Genomic DNA, 11,392 nt, shown 5'->3' on the forward strand with positions numbered 1-11,392 from the left:
AAAACCACTTGGCTTGAACGTCTGTCCCATCCGGACATTAGCTGCTGAGGAGGCTCCATCCCCACCCTACTGCCCGCATTGCACCATTTGTTTTCCACAGAGCTTAATAGTCTGGCCCTTCAAAACTCAAATTTAAATAAATGTAATAGTCACATGTCTAATAAGAACACAATTGCTGCTCCTTAAACAAATCATATTATTTAATCTTATTATTAAATATTAGATAAGAAAACATTAAGTAAAGTTTATTATCGTCCCTATCTCTTCAATTATTCAGCAACAGATTTAAGAGAACCCTGGCCGGATTTGGCCATCCTTCCTGCCTCTGTCTTCAGATGGCAGGCCCCACGGTGGGGCCAGCTTGGCTCACCCAGGCTGAAAACCCGCACTTGTCAGTTACCCAGTAACAAAGCCGGGAGGCGATCGCAAGGTCTCAAGCCCCAAGGCTGCATGGAACCCATGCCTCTCAACCGGGGCCCCACCCACAACAGTAATGACTGTCGCTTCAATTCTACCAGAGAGCGTCGCTAACAAGAGACATGGGCTGAAACAGCAGCAAAAGGGTGTCGCCAAAAACCAGGTTCCGACTTTACCTTTGGTTCCCTCAAACCGTGGTGTTGTGTCTCAATTGAGTTAACATGTTCTACCGCGGCATTCTTGATACCCACCCCACCCCGTCTTCCAGAGGTCTCTGAAAATCCCATCCTTCATTGGGACTTAGGGAGGACCCCAGCTGGAAGAAGGGGGAAAGACTGCATTACTTTTTAATGATTTGTATAAACCTCCACGGCTGGGCGTAGCGCTTTCACAGTAAACAGGGTTCCTATCCTGAGTTTTCAGAAAAGCAAGACGGTTAGAACATAACCCAGTGCTGACCCTAATTTGGGGGTTGGGGGCAGTTGAGGATGAGGAGGAAATAAACCATGACAAGATTCCAGAAAGCTAAATCCTATTTCCTAGAAGCGAACTTTGAACCAAAGCACTCACATTCTGGCCCAGGACCTGATATGAGTTTCTTCCAGTTTCCAATTAGCTAATTAAACGCAGTTGAGTAAATAGTTTAACCTCTCGGTTTCCATTTTGTGTCAGCCTTTCAAGCCATCAAAAGGAGATTGAAAGAGGACCTGGATAAAGTTGGTAAATAAATGGCAGCATAAACGTGGAAGCATGAGTGTGAATGTATGACTTCTCAGAGGTCCAGAAAGGCCCAGGTCATTTCCATTTGGGAGAGCTCACAGTAGATTAAAAAATTAAAAAAAAAAAAGTGTATATGTGTGTGTGTGTGTGTGTGTGTGTGTGTGTGTATCTCTCAAGACAGTGTTGTTTGTATATAACAAATAGATACTTTTTAACACAAAAGAACACATATAATTGAATTTGAGATCTTTCACACATATGAGGTCTGGATCAAAGCTATCACCCTAACCACAACCACGCTAAAATGGTTCCAGCAAATGCCGCCATCTTGAATAGTAACGCAAGAGAATTTACAGAATTGTTGTTTCCTCAAAGGTACTGCTTTCAAAATTCCTCTGTAAAATAGTTGGGAAACATGGAGGATTGTCTCCGTCGTATGTATTATTTTGTAAAAGGTGATCTCACACTTTCAAACTACCCTCGTTTCATGTTCCCATTGGGCATCAACAAAAAATCAGTCCACCTAAAGCCCTAAGTGATAGTGTGAACATAATGTGATCCTACACAACTTCAAATTATAAGAAGATGGACTTGATGAGTTATTTCATAGTCTCAGGACTCTAGGTCTTAAAGAGAATCAATGGAGCCTTCTGCAAACTCCAAACACAGCTATTGAAGTCATTCCTAAAATCTCTTAGGAGCCTTTCCTGATCACATCACTTACCCATGAAGTTCTTTCGAATAACACGAGTTCATCTCTCTGTTGGAAATCAGCTCTTCCCTGGACCTCAGTGGAATGAGCACATGGCCACTCATGATCCCCAACTACCCCTTTACACAGTGAAAGGCTCTGTCTAAACACTCCCTCACAGCCATGCCTGCAGAAACAACTCCCGGATTAGACCTCCTACTGGGAAGTTCTGAGTCCCAACCCTTACCACTTTCTCACTGTTACTAAGGTCAGTGCAGATAACCAACAAGACCTCTGTGAACTTAGACTCATAGAAGCTTAGGCTTCACCTTAACAAGACACACTCTCCCACAATCCTAGGAGTATCCTAAATCTTGCGGAAGACGAAGGGTGAAAATGTCACTTTCCTGACTCAGCATTGTCTTTTACCAACAAAAAGATTAACTCCCTACTGATTCCAGTTCTATCGACATGGAGGCCAATATAGCTCTATTGGATCTATGCAAAATCCAAAGAGTCCCTGTCTTAGAAGGCATTTGGTGCTGACTCACATCTGCCTGTCTGGTCAGAGCATCCCATTATGGAACAAACAAAGGGTTAGTCTGTCCCCTTGTGATATGGCGAAACCCTGTGCCAAAATCGTTTTTTCGTTTTCTGGACAGAAATGTGCAGCTCTCTCCCAGTACCCTTGCCTACCTGGACGGCCCACCACTTTTTCCAAGTGGGGTACATACACCCTCACCTGTTTCCAGCCATTTTCCAACACCAGAATATACCGAAGATGAATCTGCCTTTCCCTACAACTAATGAGTCAAGGAAATGACCATCGCTAGAAAGTGAGAACATATGCTCTGAGCCCCAATAGTTTTTTGAGCCAACCAAACTCTTCACTGAGTTCCATCATTGTCACCTATCCCTAGCTTTCAGAATTTCAGAATTCAACCCAGGGAAATGGCTTTGTCACAGAAAGAGAGGGAATCCAGGGAACCAGGGGGCTTTTCAATGCACAGTGATCACAAGTCCAGACTCCACGCTGGGAAATCACAGCATGGGTGATTAACATGACAACGGGAATAACATCCAAACTAGCCTTGCTGCCCTCCGAAAGAAAATTCTAAGACAACCCAGTGAGGTAAGCACAGGTGAGCCGAGCTTCACTTCCTGCCAGCTGCCTCCGGGAGTCTGTTGTATTTCATTCTGTCTGATTCAAGGCAGGTTTCTCTTTCCACTCAGGTATTTGAATTCCAGAATCAAAAGAAGGTTTAAAAATAAAGACTTACCTCATTTACCTAAAGATTCTGGGTGGCAAATCCAATAGCTGTGGCTAATGGAGGGGAAGCAGCAGGCAGCCCTCACGCCAGCTCCTACGGGGAATGGGGAACCAGGAGTGTTATCACGTCTGAGCCCTCATCAGAGTGAAGATAAATGCATATGACAATAATTTTAAATCATTTTGTAGGATGTTAAGCAATAAGCCACCAACCGGGAATTCCCTAAGTCACTTCCTTCTCTTCTGATTGGCTGCCGGGCCCTTTAAAAAAATAAAATAAAGGATTACAAACATTTGCTCATTTGCATTTGGCCAACTCACACGTTAGTGTTCAAACAAAACAGGTCTAACCAGGTTATGCCTGTGTCTCGAGAACAGAGAGACAACCTGTTAATGGATGAGGAATTGATTTGGTGGTGACTGTTCTTTGCAGCTTAGAGGCTGTTTCGGGTGAAAACCACCATGCTTGCTCCCCAAAGACACCATTGGGAAGAGAGAATGGAAGAGCAAAGTGAGCAGAATTCAAATCAGGAGGAGAGGCTGTATGGAGGGGTGGGGGCGCTCTTAAACCTCTGTCTAGAGTACTAATCTGTACTCAGTCCACTCTGCCTTGGCATCAGCGTCCTTAGCCTGGCTGTGCGGGCACCAGGTTCTTAAGGGCTCCTGGGCAGGTAGCCAGGAACATAGGGTCTCTCTCCGGGCATTACGATCACCTCCTTGACAGTGACCCTGGGTAATTTCAATGGACTTTGAAAAGCCCATCTGCCCTGGCCCCTGGTAAGATCTCTGGAAAATTTGAAGGGAGGGTCTACTCTGAGTCGTTCAGGTGGAACAGTCAGTTCTCAACAACGCAAAGACGGACTGCCTGGTTGGTGGATTATCTGGATTCTTTACCTGCTCTTGACACTTCCGTGATCTTTTATTTATTTTTTAAACTATTTATCAACATTCCCTAGAGGAGAAAGAGAGGGAAAGACCATGATGCTGAAACTGGAAATATAACAACACAGTTTGAGCAAGAAGAAGCTTGAATCCTGGGGGAGGGGAGAATCCGTGGGTTTCAAATGCCTGTGCAACCCCCATCCCCCTGGGCCAAGGGCCTGCTTCACTGGGTCACAAATGCCCTTTCACCACTACAGGTGACGGAGGCTCCTGGCAAGGAAAAATACCATCCTCTAACCAAGAGTTTTCTCTCTTGGGTCTTCTTGGACACTGGCCTGGCATGAGCTAAATGTCTAAGCAGATTTCTTTAATTCACCAGGCCTCTGCTCTGTGGGAGAGGAAAAGGGAATTAGAGTTTTGGCAAAGAGACCAAGATTTTGTGATCAAAACCCAGAAGTTTCCTGTGTAAAAAAAGGAAAGTCTGTATATGGGCAAAAACTGAATAGAACAAAAAGTAAGCAGTCGTGCTATTAAGGTAGAATGGTGGGCGCATGGCAGGAGCATTCCTTTTCTTGCTGAATTTCCTAGGCTGGGCTCTGTGAATGGAGAGGTTCTTGAACTTGGAACAGACTCAGTGGGAAGGCAGGGGCTTGGAAGGGTCTTGAAGGTTTGAAGGTCTGGGGATCACAATTTAGGGAGGTTTGAAAGCCCCTCTACCCCCATGGCCTTCAGCAAATGTTCCTGCCATTACTTATCTTCAACATGCGTATTTCCCAAAGGCCTTGTTAAAATGCAAATGTATGACAAATACAGTAAATATCATTATTGCTCATTATCACATTAGCCCCAATTAGTCTATCAGCTCCAGATCTCAGAGCAGGGCCTTGAGGGAACAGACTGAATCAGGAGCAATCTGAAGCAGTAACTCTGCCCCCTTCAGGGTGTGTGTGTGTGTGTGTGTGGTGTGTGTGTGTGTGTGTGTGTGTGTGTGTGTGTGTGTGTATGTGTGTGTTGTGGGGAGGGCCAGTGAAGTGTTATTAGTGCTTGTTTAACTTCCAGGAAGAAAACTTAGCCTTCTTAAGCATTTTGCTTGATTAAGCTGAGATAGCAGGGGGGTGGTTGGGAAGTAGGGGTTGTGTGGTCAAGAGGTGGTGAACTTCAAAAGCAACTCCAAAGTGAGGGGACTCTCTGGTCCAGGCCCAACCACCCTAATTATAGGCTCTTTCCTTTCTAGCTGAAGAGCTCCAGTTATATCTCCCTTTCTTCACCCACTCTTACCTTGCCTATTTTAGTTCTGAGGACTGCTCCTATAAGGCACTCCTGAGAAGAGTCATTTGGGGATGATAGTGGTGAAAGGGGATGGAAAGATGTCACCTCATATTCACAAACCACCTTATTTGTGGAGTCTTTACGTATATATACAAAGTACCTAATGATGTGCCTGGTCCTTAGTGGGTTCTTGCTAAGCATTGGTTCTTTTCCTTACTTGGAAATTAGTTGAATCTCCCAGAAGAAAAACAAAAAGCAAAAAACAACATCTCCCTCCCTCAGTAAAAAAAAAAAAAAAAGAAAGACAGCACTGACAACCAATTAAACAGATAGATGGTTTCAGAGATGATGGATACATAGATAGATACATAGATAGAATGCATGGAGGTCCTGATTTTTAACTGAGAATGCTGAAAGCTGGATTTGATGCTGAGGCCTTCTTGTAAGAGCCTCAGATATATCAAGCATGTCTCTCATGGATAAGAAGTTTAAAAATGTAACCCACAAAATGAGAAAACATACCAGAGCCTTTATATAAACAAATTGTTAGTTTTCTTAAAAGTCACAACCTTCTTGGAAGTTCCCCCATGACCAGTGGGTAGGATCCAGCGTTGCCGCAGCTGTGGTACAGGTCAAAACTGCAGTGCAGGTTCAGCCTAGCCAGAGAACTTCCACATGCCTTGGGTACTGCCAGAACAAAACAAAACAAACAAAGTCATAACCTTCTTGAGCAGGAATCAGGCAGGAGTCTCATTATCAGGTCGCACTCCAGCCCCAGCAGATATTCCATTTGTTCTATGCTCCCAGGATCTCCTGGAGACTGTTGGAAGTGGATAGAGTGATGAGACAAAGCCAATGGTCTGGGTTTTAAGGATGAGAAGACTCGAGAGAGAGGGAGAGGCAAAGCAGCTGGCCCTCAGGTCAAGATCAAGATTATACTGGGAACTGGAACCACCTTTGCAAACCCAGATACTCTACATAGAAATCTTCCTAGTTTCGAGGTCCTGTTGCTGTCTTAGACCTGCGCAAAGACACAGAGCCTTTGAGTCGAGTTACCATGCTTCTTCCCACAGAGGAAAAGGGGGGCTGCGCGCACCAGACCAGGTTGTGCGCAGTAGCTGGGGACCCGAGTTCAGTTGGATTGTCTACTAGGAGAGCCATGTCTCAGAACCAAAGAACCCCAGGGGCCTTAATTCCTCAATCGAGGCCAAGACAAAGACAAAGAATCTCTCTGAGCCAAGTATCAAGCCCTAAGGGGTCGAGTCTTAATACTAACACAAGCTGTGGTTAAAAGGTTAAGGAGAGCTATGTGCTTGCTTTGCAAAAAGAGGATGCTGGCTTATAGCACCTTTTTAACTAGAGGCCCTCTATTTATTTTTGAAAGCAAATGTGTGTTTATATATGTTTCTGTCTATCATCCCCTCTTGATGACATGAAATTACCTCCAGGGCAGAATATGACAGCGATTTAGTGAGAGCCACACAAGACTCTAGAATTGACAGGAACAAGAAACTCTGGTGGGGGGAGAGGTATATAGGGCATTATCATCAGTTACCTTGGCTGGAGTCATGTAAAGAACTAGGGTCAATAAACATCATCTTGCCTCATAGCCTATTCCCTTCTAAAAGCTGTGTTTCCAAAATCTTTACATTTTGGCTTAGATTTGATTCCCGGAGCCCTTCAAACCCTCTGGGAAGCTTCCTGGGCTCTGAAGATGACATCTGAGGTCCACTGGGGAGGTCCGACGTCGACAGCTGTTCAACAGATACCCATGGCACCTTCTGGTCATGGGTTTTGCCATCACATCCGTGCCTACACACTGAGAAAATTCTCTGCCAATGGCATGTACCACTTACTGCTGAGGTGAGGGACACCCTTGGTACTAGAGTAGGGGAGAGGGGCTTCCCATTTCTGGAAAAAAAAAATAGCCCAATGCCTATACACATATGCACATATGCATATAAATACCCCTCGAGCATCTGTATATGTCACCCGTCTTATGTACGCACCAACAAATGAACAGAACTGACCTCCTGAACGCCTCCATATTGTAACTATTCTCAAGACACTTCCATTCTTGGTTAATTGAACTCACCCCTGCCCTGTTCCTTCTGCCCCACTTATATCTTATCACCCTCTTTCTGGCCTTAATCTTTCTTCTCAAAGAGCTTTAACATGGTGCCCTGGCTGAATGCCAACTCCACGGTTGGGCTAAGGACTTTGATTCTTGAATCAAACTGCTTTGGGCATCTGAAGCATATTTCCATCAGGGTCTGTGGGAAGAATGATGATTTCTTCTTCTTAGAGAGAGGGAGGGAAGACCAGGCAAAAGTTGGCCACTTTTCGGCTAACTTCTTGCAGCCTGTATTTTTTTGGGTGGCAAAGAGTTTCTTAAAACTATAGTAAACTATAGTGGTGGTTTTTAGATAGTATTTTCAGGTTAAGATTCTTCTTCCACTGTCATGGAATCCCGAGATCTAAATGGAATAAAGAGATGCTGCTGCAGAGGGACCAGAGTGAGACAGCTGCAGCCTCCTCTGATGGATTGCCCTTCCCTGTCCCTCCTCTGACCCCTGCGTCCTTGCTCTAAGCCTGTGGAGCATCAGTATCACCTTTACAACACCGGGGCTCCTGCCCACACCTACCAAATTGGCACCTCCAAAGGTGGGTAAGAGCAGAGACAATCATCAGTTTTGCAGTTGTCACCATCTATTTATATTTTGTGGGCTCCCATATTATCCCACTAATGGTAAACCAGACAACTTGGCTTCTACTGTCCAAGAGGAGGTTTTACTGGGCCTGACCTTGGATGAAGGTCTCAGTGCCTCATCTCTTTCACTCAGGGGCCATGAGAGACAGCAAACACCAGACCCAAGAAGAAAATGTGTAAAATTATCATCTAAAGGACCGTTTAAAGGTCCAATTATTAAAATCACCATCTAAAGGTCCAATCACCAACTAAAGGGAGAAGCTGTAGTGTTGCAAGACGAGGGGTACTCAGAAACTATTCTCTCACCCTCAAAAAGGAAAAAAGAAAAAGAAAAACACAAAAAACAAAAACCATAGTTCAGCTTTCTCAGAACCAGCTGGTGCAGCAGAAAGGACAAAGATTTTGGAGCCAGGAGTTCCCACAGTGGCTCAGCAGTAACGAACCTGACTAGGCTCCTTGCGGATTTGGGGTCTATCCCTGGCCTCGCTCAGTGGGTTCAGGACCCAGTGTTTCAGTGGGTCTACCCAGAGCTCTTGTGTAGGTCACAGACACAGCTCAAATCTGGTATTGCTGTGGCGTAGAGTGGTTGACCCCTAGCCTGGGAACTTCCATATGCCTCGGGTATAGCCCTAAAAAGCAAAAAAAAAAAAAAAAAAAATTGGAGCCAGACAGACCAGGACAACCCTGTCACATTTACTTACACCTTACATTTTAACTCTCTGTTTCCCCATCTGTTTACTGGCAATACAGATGCTCACAGTGAGCCCTTTGGGGAGTTGGATGAGGAACTGTCCAAAGCATTAGCAGAGTACCTGGCCTTTGGTGGGCTGTCAAGAAATACCTACTCTCTCAAATATGGAGCTTGAATCTCCCGAAATCCTCTTAGCACCATATGAAGTTTCGTATGGGTGAGCAGAGGACTACTTTTCCATGCTCCAAAAGACAATGCAGGAGAAGGGGGCAAAGCTGGACAAGATACAGGAAAACAGAGGCATAAGCATGACTGTTCACCTTTACTCTGTTTCAACCATATCCTAGTCACCCGACAATGCATGGAACTTGAATCACCTCATTTAATCCTCACAAAACTCCATCAGAAAGGTACTATTACTCTTCCCACTTTACAGATGAGGAAACTGAGCCTCATAAGCCTGAGAAGTAACTTGGCCGAGGCCACCGGTAAAGAAAGTTGCTGGAGCTCAGACCCAGCCCGTGTCATTCCAAAACAACATCTCCACCACAACCCTCTTCAAAAAAGAGAAGCTTCGCTTAGTACGAGAACAGACTTGTGGTTGCCAAGGGGGAGGGGGAGGGAATGGGATGGCCTGGGAGTCTTGGGTTAATAGATACAAACTATTGCATTAGGAGTGGATAAGCAATGAGAACCTGCTGTATAGCAGAGAACTATATCCAGTCATTTGCGATGGAACATGAAGGAGGATGATGTGAGAAAAAGCATACATATACATATATATATACACACACACACATATATTCTTATATATATAAATATGAATGTGTATACATATATACGTATGACTGGGTTGTTTTGCTGTACAGTAGAAATTGACAGAACACTGTAAATCAACTATAATGGAAAAAATGAAAGTCATAAAATAAAAAAAATTTTAAAGAGAAGCTTAACAATGTGCTGAAATTTGCATTATAATATCTTACAGGAACAGGGAAAATGAAGCTCAGTTCTGGAAAGCAATTGAAAATGTGAATATTTCTTGGAAGACTGAGATTATAAAGTTGAAATGAAAAAAAAGTAGGAAACAGGCAAACAAGTCTGGATCTTATGGGACAGTTTTCAGCCCCTGCCCTTCCATACCAAATATTTAAAAAGTCAAAATGCTCAGAATAAGACTAGAGGGGAAGCCCATTGGAAAAAGTTGTGACCTGGTCTTGTCTGGGAAGTCATGAGTCTCTTCTGACACAAAGGTCACTCCACCCCCCATCAGCGGCTAGGCAGGCTAAGCACCACAGTGAGACGCCCTTAGGCATCTAGATCGAGAAATGGCAGAAGCGTAGAGTGAAGAGTTGGAGGGATGACGAGGGCATTAAATATGAAGGTTGAGGGCAGTCGTGGACACTAGCTGGGGGTGGGGGTTGCTGTCAGTTTCTCAATCCCCATTCTTTATGAGCAATTGGGTGTCTCAAGAAAACGTAAAATGCTAACCAGCCAGATTCTGCTCCTATATGCCTTCCAGACAGAAATTAGGAATTCTGGACCTGCTCGAGCCTCTGCAAAGAATGCATCTAGAAACCTTCTGGAAATGATATCCAAGGGCTGACAAGCACATCCATTGGGACGATGCAAAAACCTCATTTGCATAAATAAATGACTCATTCAGTCCATTCAAAACATATGCACCTGCACATTGGTGAATGCCAAGATAGAAACCCTTGGAATTATTTCTGAATAATTCCATATTGAGGGGAAATCCAGATGAAATCTCGCAATGTGTATTATGGCATGTCTATGATTTTTCTCCCCTTCCCCTCCCCCCTCCCCATCCATAGCCATCACATACGGGGGTTTGAAATTAGTCAATCTGTCTTCCTGGACGAGAACCGTATGCCAAATACTTATTTTGAGACCTCGTTTCTTTTATGACAGTGCCCCAGGAAAGTTTTATGAGAATCCTAATTTCAGGTTGGAGGTTAATAGCTCTGAAATTCTGAGAACCAAAAGATATTGTGTAGGTGGGTGTACAGTGAAACCGAAATAAGGAACTCCTCTGTAAACTGAACCAAAAATATGCACAGTCAGTTCATCTGAACACTTCTCTCGGGAGGACGACCCCGAGCGAAAGGGACCAGCCCCGGGCTACTCACTTCCTCACAGTGGAAAAGATGGCGGCCGCTGAGCTCTGTTCGGCTGCAAAGGACGCGACTCGGAGGGCGCGGGCCAGAGCCACCCCTGACAAGGTGAACGTGCCAGAAGGGCATGGTCTGCTTGCCAGGGACCTTCTCCGTCAACACCGAAGTGATGAAGGACTTTTTCCATCCACACCAAAACCCCTCAAAGTCTGCCCAAGGGTTAGAGCCCTCAGATTCACCAGTTTGTGCGTCTCCAGGGACTGCCAGAACCACTAGAGCAGAAAATCTCAGGGAGTCAAACCTTAGCTCTCACAATTGTGTGTGGTTGTGGTGGAGGAGGGGCGCCCTCGGCAAATTCCTGGGTTTTGCTAATTCCTTTTCTTTCCAGCTTGGCAGGTCACCTTAACTTGGACGCTGAATGCCCAGCTGGGGAAAATAGGCTTGTTAGGGGATGGGTCAATGCTCTGTGAACTTCAGCCTTGGCTGGGGGTGACATTCTTTGAACCACCAGGTAAGACGAGCCTAGGAAGCCTCAGCACTGTGCCAACATGGACACAATTGCCCGTCATCCAGACCCACCATGGGTCACTGCACTGCCTGACTCCGA

The 11,392-nt window shown here is 45.0% G+C and overlaps 1 protein-coding gene across 7 annotated transcripts in view; it reads right to left on the reverse strand.

The window, feature by feature from the left end:
• The window catches only part of EHF (ETS homologous factor), a 52,979-nt gene extending 42,155 nt beyond the window's left edge, over positions 1-10,824 (reverse strand). For 2 of the 7 annotated variants that reach the window (XM_013994436.2, XM_021083194.1), the window contains exon 1: positions 3,109-3,267. The gene's annotated coding sequence lies outside the window, so the exon portion shown is untranslated. The other 5 variants (XM_013994435.2, XM_021083195.1, XM_021083196.1 and 2 more) reach the window with 5 other exon arrangements.

The sequence above is a fragment of the Sus scrofa genome, chromosome 2 (genome assembly GCF_000003025.6).
Source record: "Sus scrofa isolate TJ Tabasco breed Duroc chromosome 2, Sscrofa11.1, whole genome shotgun sequence".
Lineage (NCBI taxonomy): Eukaryota > Metazoa > Chordata > Mammalia > Artiodactyla > Suidae > Sus > Sus scrofa.